Source organism: Tyto alba, unplaced genomic scaffold (genome assembly GCF_018691265.1).
Source record: "Tyto alba isolate M040663 unplaced genomic scaffold, T.alba_DEE_v4.0 Super-Scaffold_8, whole genome shotgun sequence".
Lineage (NCBI taxonomy): Eukaryota > Metazoa > Chordata > Aves > Strigiformes > Tytonidae > Tyto > Tyto alba.
This window is the reverse complement of record NW_024881329.1, coordinates 701,216-713,285: the sequence shown is the minus strand read 5'-3', so window position 1 is coordinate 713,285 and position 12,070 is coordinate 701,216.

The following is a 12,070-nucleotide window of genomic DNA, read 5'->3' as shown; positions in this document are numbered from 1 at the left end:
GCGCACCTCCCCCCCTCCCCTCCACCGCTCCCGCAGCGCGTTGCTGATTGGTGCGCGAGGGGGCACGGCCCCCCCCCCCCCGCCTCCCCGCGCGGGAGGAGCACGCCGATTGGCCGTTGCCCGGTTGTCCTGGTGACCGGCTCGCGCAGCTCACGGCGGTGGGGGGGTGGGGAGGGGCAGCGCGACGTGACACCGCCCCACAGCGATGGCGTCGCGGTCGCGGGAGCCGCTCCCGCCGGCGGGGGTGAGGGCTGAGGGCGGAGGGACGGAGCTGGCCGGACGCACCTCGCGTGGAGCTGCCTTGGCCGTGTCCGTGGGCAGACGATGCTCCCTCAGGGCTGGCGGCGCCGAGGCTCCCCGGCGTGTCGGGGTGGCTCGCTCCCGTGACTTGCCGCGGAAACGTGGGAAATCTCTGTGCTGTACAAAGTGGATTACACCAATCAACAGTTATGTTTATTTAAACACTGCTTCTTGCTGAAAGTTACTGAGTTAGTTATGTGTGAGGGCTGATTCATGCCGAGAGGGTAAACTGGTATCTCTTGGCTCAGGAGAAAGTCATACCTGAACAGAAAGGTAAACTACAAGAAGAATAATTTCCATGTGCACTGCTTCGAAGCTGAGTTTCTTTGTTAGTTTTGGCAGTGGAAAGACGTTTTTCCTCTTACGGGAAATGTCAGCACCTGCCTTCCAGTCCTGTGCAGCACACGAGGAGTGTTGGAGTGGTGCCGCAGCCGGTGGGAAGGCGATGGCAGCTCTCCTGGCCCTCCTGCAGCTGGAGGGGATGAGAATGTTGCCTAATATGTCATATCGCCTCATCATAAATGAGCAGTAAAGGAGTAAATCACCTGTAAACTTTGAACTACCTTTGCACTTCCTTGATTTTTTTTTTTTTTCTCCTTTGGCTGTTCTCCATTGATGGTCTTTTACTGTATGTAAGAGAAGCTTGTGGGCTCTTTTAATAATAGTTGCCATTATGGTGGCAACCACTGTTAAAGCTGGGGATTGCTGGGTTACGAGGGACTGCCTGATGTGCTCTTTCCCTCATGTCTCCCCAATCTATTTCACCGCCTGGGCTGCTCCCTCATTTTGTCTGCAAGCTTTGCTTCAGCACTTAGTGCTGGAAAACCCCCAAATAGCCCAGGGATTTTCTGAGAAGTGGCAGAAAAGCTGCAGAAGTGGCTTTGGGACTGCTTCGTGCTGGCAAAGCAGCTTCTGCACAACCAGAGCTGTCACGGCTGAGGCATACCAGACCCTAGCTGAGAGGAGGAGTGATGTATGGGGTAGGGATGCCAAACTGGAACAGAAGAGAGACAGGTTCTCTTTTCTTCCCTTTGTGCTTCAGCTCTTCATTTATGAAATAAAATCCCTTAATCCGAGTGCAGACTAGGATGCTGGAGAGGGGACACGCAGTGGCTGCTTAGGTGGCAACACAGGGCTGCGGAGAAGCCCTTTCTGTTGCAGGTCCCTGCTGAAGTACCTGACAACATCACTGATGTTGAATAGCTAAACACCAAAATAGTTCTACACATGGAAAGTGCATTCTGCAATAAACACGGATAATGTCTCTATGTGTGGGAAGAAGTGGTGAAAATACCATTAAAATTTACCTTTCAAATTGGCCCTTGTGTTTCCAAGTGCTCAAGCTTCATGCTACTGTGATGTAGAATGAGCAACAGGACCTTTTTTTTTTTTCCTAATTAGAGTTATTTGATTTTTTTTCTAGATTGCTATTAGTGTGGAGAGAGAAGACAGCAAAGTCAGTGAAATAAAAGATTTGGTTTTCCAAATCTTTTACTAGACAAGAAAACCAACTTGTTGATACTGGCCATTTCACTGACATTTGTTTATACCAAGTCATAAGCTTTGCTTCAAAACCTCAAATAATCTCTTGCAAAGCCTCAGAGTATTTAGAAGGAGAAAGGGAAATTATTGCTTGCTTTATGTCCTTTTGATCACAGCACACCCTCCTTTCTCGGGTTTCGGACCTGTAATGACTTCCGTTTTGATAAGTGTCCTGGATCCATATGAAGCCTATACACATCTTTTCTTCAGACATTTGTTCTGCTCATTACATCATTTATTGTTTTAACACTTTATTAGTCATTAGTATCTCATTGTAAATTATTGCTGAGTTTACAAAAAGGGTGTAACTCTCTTGAAAACTGTTCAGAGTGTTTTACAACAAACACGGTCTATCTTCTGGGCAGCCACGAGCATGTACAGTGCAATAAAGGCGAGAACAAAGCAGTAGAGGAACTCGTGAGAGAAATAAAGGTGAGTAATCATAAGGGCTTGCAGGAGTGTTTGATATGAAGGCAAATCGATGTATTATTTGCTGAAATTATTTTTCTTTCATTATTCCCATAAAGTAAATGTTGGTTAGGGAATTCATTACTGGTTAAGATGACTTTTATCTTAATCTTGTGGGTAATAGTTCTTTCAGCCATGTCATCCTGCCGCTGTGCACTTCACATGTGGTTGATGTGAATGGGCAGGAAGCTGTGTGGCAGCAGTGGCATGAACTTGGTCTTATTGAAAGCCTAGGCAGCAATGCCAAATATGAGAGGTCTGAAGGCATGATGCAAAATCCAGTAGAGTAAACAAAAAGACAGCTACTAGGCTTGAAATGAAAATAAATAGTTTTCTGCTTTTAACCAGGAACTTCCCTGGTTTTGCTCAGAGCATGCAGGAGGAGCAACATATGAGAAATTTATACTGTTTTTCTTCGTGCAGTATATTTTAAATGGGTAAACAGAGAGAGAGGTTCTTATTCTAGAGCTACTAAGATGGTACCTTTTGTGAGCTTTAAGTCCACATCCAAACAAAACGACCTGAAAAAAAGGAAATAAACCTATTTCTTCTACTTGCATGTGTGTTTTGTTTTTTTTTTTCTATTCCAAAGGAGGAATCTATTACACTTAGATAATGCATATAGTCAAATTCAACAAAACTGAGGCATCTGCTAAATCAGAATATATTGAAACCTAAAAGGTGTCAGAAAAAAACTCAAAGAAGGGAATTAAGTACTGAATTACTGGCTCAAATGCTCCAAGACTGAACAGTTAAATTACTGGACTCAGACCTGAGCAACCTGATTATGTTCTCAGCAGCAACTGATGCCTCTTTCCATTTCTTGTGCACTGGAAGGGCCTTGTTCGGTAACAGTGCAATACCCTACCCAATGGATTAGTCAATCAACCAGCCATCATCTTAAGTACCAGAAAAAGGCAAATGTGTCTTCATGTTCCTAATGTCAGATTTTACACCATAGCAACCAAACTGCATTAGCCCACTTTTTTTGTAGATAGCAGACATGGGTTCTGTGCCTATGTTCAATTTCTGATTCCATCTAGTAGGTTAATATACTGTAGCATCTAATAAATGAGACCATTTAAGAGAATAATTCTTCAGCTGCCTGTATCCCTTGGCTAATCTAGCTTTAGAGCCTGTGAAGGAAGTAACAGTGAGATAAGTAGGGTTAGGGCACAGACAAAACACACAGTGACTAACTATGCTGAGAGCAAGGTACAGTCTGGACTAAGATCCCCTCTTCTGGGGTGAGCAGAAGCTTGAGGGTTTGTATGACCTCTGCTGTCAGCATGGCAGGAGACAAAACTACTCGTCACAGAAATCTCCTTCTCCCTCAGACAGTAAAAACAACTTTTTTTCTCTGTAGTTTACTTTTCTCTCAATCCTATAACATGACCATGTCATCTATTACTTCAATGGCTGAACAGAATATAACGGTCAGTGAGTCCACTACTTCCTTTGACGTAATGCAGATGCTTCTTCACCAAGTCTTCATGGTCATTTCCACTTTCCACTGGTTCTGAATGCATGCTTAATCACATATTCAATTAGGACAGGGTATATGTCTCTTTGCTGTAACAGTATAACACAAGCCATTTGTTAATTTGTGAGATTCACTAAAGCTTATTAGAATATTTTTTCCCAGTTTTCTGTGATACTTGTATATCTGCAGCAAAGGGAATTGCAGTTGGATTGATGCATGATTTTATTCACGCCAATTGCACTGGTGCAGTAGAAATTGCTTATTGCTCACAGGAGAGCTAAGTCTAGAATTCTGACTCATAAAGCACTTAATTTTTTTTCACACGTCTTTCTCACTATTATACCGAGCAGCAGCAGATTTTACTGGCAAGATCAAATGCCAGCAAAGGCCAGATCTGCCACATGACACAGAGGGAATGACAATTTTGTAGAAAGATGCAGATACTTATTTCAGCTGGAAAGCTTGCAGACGTCCTAATAGCAGTTATTGATAAGCATTCTTTATGAACCAGTAGCAGGTTGCTCTTGAGTTTGTGAATCCCATTTCTGAAATTAGGCTGAGGCCAGAGACTTTGACACGGGAACTGTGCAGTCATTGCCAGCATGGGTGAGAGTTCAGGGCTGTCCTTGAGTCCCCCAGCCTCTTGGCTCATCTCCTCTGCCCTGGTTACAGGGGAACATTTTGCGATAGCAAAATACTCTCAGCCTAGTTCTGTGTTCAAGTTGCAATTGGAGCAGGGAGCCTGCTTTCATTTTTTGACTCCTTGGTTCTACATCTGGTAAGACCCTTCATGAATTTGAAACAAATATTAAGGCTGCTGTTTCTTATTCCCTGCAGCCACAACCAAAAAAATGCTACTCTGAAAGCCAGTGCTTATGAAGGTTTGACATTGTGTTAGCCACTTAGGTAAGATGCAGCTGCAAGAGAGAGGCTGCACAGCTCTCCTCTCCTCCTCAGTGATAGGAAGGGTATTAGGATTGTGGCAGACAACGTTCCCCTAGATCTGTGTCTCCAGCAACAATACTGCATGGAAAAATAGACAATAAACAATAGGGAGAATAGGGGAGCAGAGTATTTCACCCAAAGCCCCGCCTTGGTCATCCCTTATCAAAAGAATTTGCAAGACATCATCTGTGCTGTGATCCTAAGAGAGAGAGAAAATTTCAGGACTAAATTTGAGATGATCAGAGGTTGTTTTATTTTCCCTCTGTGCTTGTTTAGTTTCCAGCGCAAAATAACAGCAAAAATTCAAGGTGCAACTTTGGCCCCTGAAGTATAGCTGCCAGAGCGCACAGGGTTAATGAGGGCTAGAGATGAGGGATTTACCCTCAGCACTGACTTGGTATTTATCTGTCTCCTGTGAATGCAAGGGAACCATTACACCAGAAAGCAGCCCTACGGAAAGGATAATACGCTCATTCATTTGCTATGTTGGTCTAAGATAACCACAAAGACCTGGAGCTTGTACAGTGCCAGGTAGTCCAAGCAGTACGCTAAGATAACATGCCCTGGCTCAAGTCCCAGAGAATTACTTTTCTTGGAGTCAGGCTGACCAAGCCTTTTTTATATTACAAGTTACTTAATTTCTTACTCTGTACCAATTTCATCTAATTGAAGAAACCTGGCTGGGGAACTTTCTTAGGACCTCAGAGAATTTTAAAAATCCAGCAGGAATTAGCTAAATATTCTCTTATTTCTCTTAAGGATTCCAGCTTTGAAACTCCTGCCTGTGTGGGGTACTGTGGTACAGTAACAGCTTCAGACGTAGCTGCAACCCACAGAACAATAAATACACTGTGAGGTATCACTTTTAATACAGTCCCAGTTTCGTCATCCCTCCCGTGAGTTCAGGCACCTCAACATCTGTTTTACTTCTGGACGAGCATCAAACTCTTCTACATCCCTATCCCGTCTCCCCCCGATCTCCGGCAGAGTTCAAGAGTGCATCCACGAAGCCTTTGTCAAACGAGATTCGTGAAGCAGCCTGGGGACTGCGCCGAAATCCCCTCGCAAGGGAGCCCTCCCAAGCTACGCTCAAAGAAGGAAACAGTTGCTATAGGAACCAGTTCTCTACCTGCACTGAATCACCTCTCTCTTCCCTCGTAATCTGCCCTGGTTTTACGAGCTGGGGGCGAGCAGCAGCCCTCTGGTGAGGGCCGCGCTGGGTCGGGGCCAGAGCGGTGCCTGGCAGGCCGCGGGGTGCAGGCCCAGCGGGTAGGCCTCGCTCGCAGAAGGACGGGCGTCCCGCGTGAGGGCTGCCACCGCTGCCGTCGTGAGGGCTGCCACTGCTGCCGTCGTGAGGGCTGCCACCGCTGCCGTCGTGAGGGCTGCCACTGCTGCCGTCGTGAGGGCTGCAACCGCTGCAGTCGTGAGGGCTGCCACCGCTGCTGTCGTGAGGGCTGCCACCGCTGCCGTCGTGAGGGCTGCCACCGCTGCCGTCGTGAGGGCTGCCACCGCTGCCGTCGCGACAGAGCCGCCCGTAGCCCCAGAGGAACCGGCTCTTGGCTTCCCCTCGCCCCCAGCTTGCGGCGGAGCCCTGCCGCTGGCTCGTCCGAGAGCAGACCTGCCACTGGCCCGTAGGCTCACTTGTGTATCTTTCGCAGCCTCACCGGGATAGATTTCAGCCTGCTAGCGGAAAAAGAAACTGAATACAGTCTCTTTTCTGTGATGGCACATTTTTGCAACTCTTCCTAGGCTTAAAAGCGACCACAATAATCACTGAAAACACTCAGAAAGTTCTAAACTCTGCTAAATTGCATCTTTTCCAATATGTCTGCTGTGGCCAGGCCTTGGACTGATAGTTTTCTGCATTATGAATTCCACTGTGGAAGTATAGAGCTGTGAGCCAAAGAAACTTGCCCTAAGGAAGAACCTGCCAGAGCCACTGCCAGCTGTTTTAAGAGTGCAACACAGGCAAATCACCTGCATAAACTGGGGCGCATTTCCCTGACAGCAGGTGGACTAGCGTGAGGTGGGTATGACGCGGTGACTAGCGGGGGTGGAAAAAAAGCCACGGAATCAATTGCCATGGATGTAATAATGGTCACTAAGAAAAGGCTGTAGAGAATTGTGTAGGACAAAGCTGGTAATGTACTATAACGAGGCATCAGGCACCATCACTGCTTGTGTTAATGCTCAGAGCCTATGTGCTGTGAAGAACCCGAAAGCATTCCCCAGGCACTTGCATGGACAGAGCAGGAGCAAAGCCAATCTGAAGGCTTCCTTCTTATGTTCATGTAGTTGCCATTAACATGATAGTAAATGCTCTGTATTTAAATATAACACAATAAAAAGATCCAAGAGCACACCCACATCAATATGTTGCTTGAGTAACAGCCAGTAGTGAAACAAAAACGTGTACATTTCTAAAACATTTCAAAAACTATTATTGACCCAAATAATGAGGTAGATCACAAACTAATCTTAAAATTACTTCGACTTCTAAAATGTCTTTTTTTTTTTTTTCCCCTCCCTTTTTACTCATTATGCAACGATTTGCTATGCTAAGCATGCATAGCAATGGACTAATACCAAACTGAAAATAACTTATTTGTCATGGAACTTGCAACTCCAGTACTCCTGGTTTTCAGGAATGCTGCAGTTTTTTCCTATGTTAAGATGTAAAAGGGTGGATTCCAGATATGGGTTCTAGACACTGTAGTTTTGACATAGACACGGATTGTACTTAAGTAATTGGCATAGTTTTTATGGCATCCAGGCAGTGTTCATCACTTAAGCCAAATAATGGTTTCTTGGTGGTTATTTTCTTGTGGGCCATTAAACCTCTATCATGGGCACAATCAGAGTAAGGAAGTGGCAGAGAGAAGTTTCCAAATCTTTGGGGGGCCAAGCCTGTGGCAATGGCAGTGATGGGACTCTGCTGGCAGAGTCTGAGGCAAGATGCATGTTCTTGGCAATAGCTTCAGCTGTTCACCTCAGTCAGACACATTTGTTCCTTCCCACTGATAACAACTAGCAGCCTGAGCCGTCAGAAATGTCATTAAGTTAGAAAATGTTTCCAAATATGCAGCAGTATGATTATTTATGGGGAACTGCCTGCAAAAGAAATGGTCACTGGACATAGGGAGTACATGTGCTGAAGAGCAGCCAGGTTAAATGCAGGAGGATCATCAGAGCAAAAAAGTTAAAGCATTTCAGGGAGCTGGCTGTGTTCTTCTTCCCAGCGTACACATGTACACACACACACACGTTGATTTTCAAGTGTTCTAGCCTGAAACCTAGAAAAGTATAGGTCTTGTCTGTTTTACACAGACACTGAGGATTTCTTAGCCTGTCCAAAGAGTTTTAACTCATCATTTCAATTTATAGGTGGAAACACATCACTCTAAATGTTCTATGCTGATTTATTTTATTTTAAAAAAAAAACCTCTTCCAAAAGATCAAGTAGCATTTGCGAAGTCATTCTTTTGCCCTAGTGTCTTTGACTAACTATATCTGGTTATCGTACAGGTCTTTAGACTTTCAATAATCTTTCTATTGTCATATTGGCATAAAATGAGTGGAGTGGATTTTTCTATGAAACACTTGACATGACTCAGACAAATGGCCTTAATTCAGAAACAATCATTGATAATGCCCAGGAGGTGATGGCAACTTTATATATAGCCAAAGTGATCTTGTGATACACCTAAACTTCAAAGCTGGGGACTGGTTCTTGACCCCAAATTTAAGATCTCTGTTAATTGTTACTGGAATAGTGTTGCACACTACAGAGTTTTTTACTGGGGCATTTTGTAATTAACTAATGTAATCCTACTTTGTTTCCATTTTGACACAGAGGAATAACGCAATTATTCATGACAACTAGAAAACGGTCACCACGCAGTTAATCCAGATTAGAAAACCCCTGAAAATAGAAGGAAACCCATTGCCTCTTTAACCAGAACCTGCTGGACTCCATTACAGGTATTTCATAGACTTATGAACTAAATACAGTATGGTATCATTATTTTCTCTTTTCCATTCTGATGATAACCTGTGCCAACTGATTTTACAAATCTGACTTGTTATGTATTAACCAGTCATCTGGGAATCTGGTTGAGTAACACAGCAGTTGTTGCAATACCAAGACTTCCATATAAATCATTGCCCGAGTCCTAAGTAAATATTGGCTCAAATACTGATTCACATGAGAGATATGACTGCAGTTTAAGAGGTTACAGCTGCTGGCTGAACTACTTTGGAGAGGACCACTCCCTCCGTGTTCATTCGAGATTCACATCAAAGTGCTCACTTCACTTTGAATTCATGGGAACAGCACTTCCCTTCACTTTTGATATTGACACTCTGTATCAGAACCTATTTTGATGCTCTAAAATTGAAGGTATCACATTGTGTATAAGTACTAAGTTGCTCAGTTATTTACACTTCAGATAGCTGTAACATCTGGGAAGAGGGGAATGAGACACAGTAAGTTATTTTTCATGGGGCACTGAAAGCAGGAGGAGAGGGGGACAACACAGTTTTTTTCCTGACATATAGATGCTATAACAACTGCTACCCAAAAATCCACAAGAAGAAATTAGAGGTGAAGGAAACATCCAACAACAAAATGAAAAGCTCTCTTCCACACTTTGGAAAATAGGAATCTCTCATGAGTTGGAGGAAGCTCAAGGGAAAAGGAGGGCCTCATCCCATTTGTTTTTACGCTAACAAAAGCTATTGTGAGCCACATCTACACTAGCAATCTGTTCTTCCATTGCAATATAGATATCTCATTCACTTCAACCTGAATCCCAGTTGTTCTGAGTAGGATGAACACAGATCTTTCTGGACACATTACACAGTTACAGATCTAAACAAGAATGCCTCTCCCCAGTCTGCTGGGCACTTCTGTCTTAGCAAGTCTTAAGCCAGCAACCAGAGAAAAGAGCACATATGCTCCATTCCAACCAGACTGAATAAGTGAACTGTGAATAACACAAGCCAGCCGCCATAAAACTCCAGGTCTTGTGGATATTCACTTGTACAAGTGGCTCTGTAATTGCTGTATTCACTAAGCAAATTTTTAAGAAAGAAGTTTACAGTACAGAAATGAAATTCCTCTTTTGAGCAATTTAAGATAAGTACATTTACATCAAAAGAGCTCAATCTTTCAGATGTAGGAAGCCTGGCATACCTTTATCTCTTAGGTTAGCTCATTGCTTTTCCTTTTTAAAGGCACAGAAAACAACTCTATGCATTATCTTAGCTTTCAGAGCAACACTGTTTTCTTAATAATATATGTAAGAGGAGTGGTTGGAATCAGAGCTTAGAGCATAACACCACATGAGACATGACATAAATCATAAAAGTTAGGAAGTAAATCACTGAATTTGGAGTAATTAGAATCTCAGAATATCCTGAGCTGGAAGGGACCCATGGGGATCACTGAGTCCAACTTCTGACTGCACACAGGGCAACCTAAAAGTGAAACCAGATATCTAAGGGCATTGTCCAAATGCTTCTTGAGCACCAACAGGCTTGGTGCCATGACCATTTGCCCCAGGAGCTTGTTGCAGTGCTTGACCACCCCCTCAGTGAAGAACTTTTTCCTAATATCCAATTAGCCCAACAGAATATTTTCCAAGTGACACTTTTACTACGATGTGGTTTCCACAATGCCATAGCACATGCAGAAAATCACTGTCCTTTGAATTGCTCTCATCACAGTCTCTCCTTGCCATGGACACATCCCATGCATACACAACTGAATACTCTTGGCCTGCTGTGGTTGAGCCTCCCTGTGCTCCGTGGAATGAAGGACAGAGTATATTCAGTTATCTCTCCGGTCCTTCTAATTGCCAATAGCTGTGAGACAAAATCCCCACTTGTATCATTCCTCAACATGTTGTGCAATTTTAAACCCTTTCCTTACATATGTAGTTAGCTAGCATATTGCTCTGAATTGTGCAAGAAATTCTTTTGTCCACTGGTTGACAAACTAGTTAGTGTTAAGGACCTTTTTGCTATTGCAGTCTAGCTGCTGCGGCTGAAACAAACTTCTATTGGTTCCCAACTGCTCTCTAGCCATATTTTTTTGCCCTACAGAAGCCACCTTATCTGCTGCAGGCATTCACCTTGCCAGTCCTCTTCAATGCGATCCTCTTTTTTGGGACAGGATTTGGCCAGATGGAGATCTGCCTCAGCTTCTCTGTAGGCTCTGACATGGGCCTGGCAAATCTACGCACCCTGGAAGAGCATAGGACCTCGAGCAGCATATGGGACCTCTCTGATGTGACTCCCAGGGGGAGGTCAGGGATCTCAGCTATGCACCTCATGGAGCGTGGCATGCCTCACGGCCAGTCATCAGATAATGCACACAGTGATTCATTGCTGCATCTGGGCAGGAGGATGAGAGGGGCCACAGTACTTGTTCCTCTGCATATTACTGTGGGATCTGCACCCCAGCTGTCTGGGAAAGCTTGTGCTGCCATTTGGAGAAATGCCAGGAGGAAATTCAGGAGCAGGAAACATCATTTTGGGGAACCAGAGCTGTGCAGTACCCGGCGGAATGACGGCTCCATCAGACGTACGCTGAACCGACTAATGCAGGAACCAGCTTCAAGAAATGCTGCTCTGGACCCGAAGTTCACCTTTCCTGCTCAGAAAAAAATATCTCCTCAGCCACTTGCCCTTCTCAGTGCACCACTGGAGCAGAGAAAGTGTTGTAAGCAAGGTGTGGTCAATTATTGTGTAAATTCCCTCTCAGTCCTTCTCGCATGCTGGGTTCAGGGAAAGTGTTGCAGCCATTGCTATATTTAGAGGATTTTCTGTCAGCTTCTAAACAATGGCATATAAGAGTTTGGATGTTTTTTTCTGTGCATGCTTGAGATGGAAAAGTATCAAAATACATCTCTATCAGCAATTGGCTCTGCTACGAGAAGTAATTCCAGCTCATCAACCATGTAAACCAAAAATTATTGTGATTACAGCTGTGCACATTAACAGAAAAAAATCCAACTTAATTCTGACTCCAAGCACAACATCTGCAAGGGTTCGGTCACTCTGAGGTCTTCAGGAGACTGTCTTATAGAGCATGCAAATAAGAATAATCTCTTCCAAGCACCGGTAGTCAATTTGTTTTCTTACTCCTGTATTGTAGATTTTGCCAGATGTTGTTTTGCAAGGCTCTTTGAAACCCCCATTTCTGCCAAGCAAGCAGCTAGTGGACAAGATATCTTTTCCCTGGGGAATGGATGAAAAGGCCTACTTAAGCCTTCGTAAGAGGTTTCCTTCTTTCTCTCATGCCTGCCAAGCCTATGGCTGCCAAGTCTA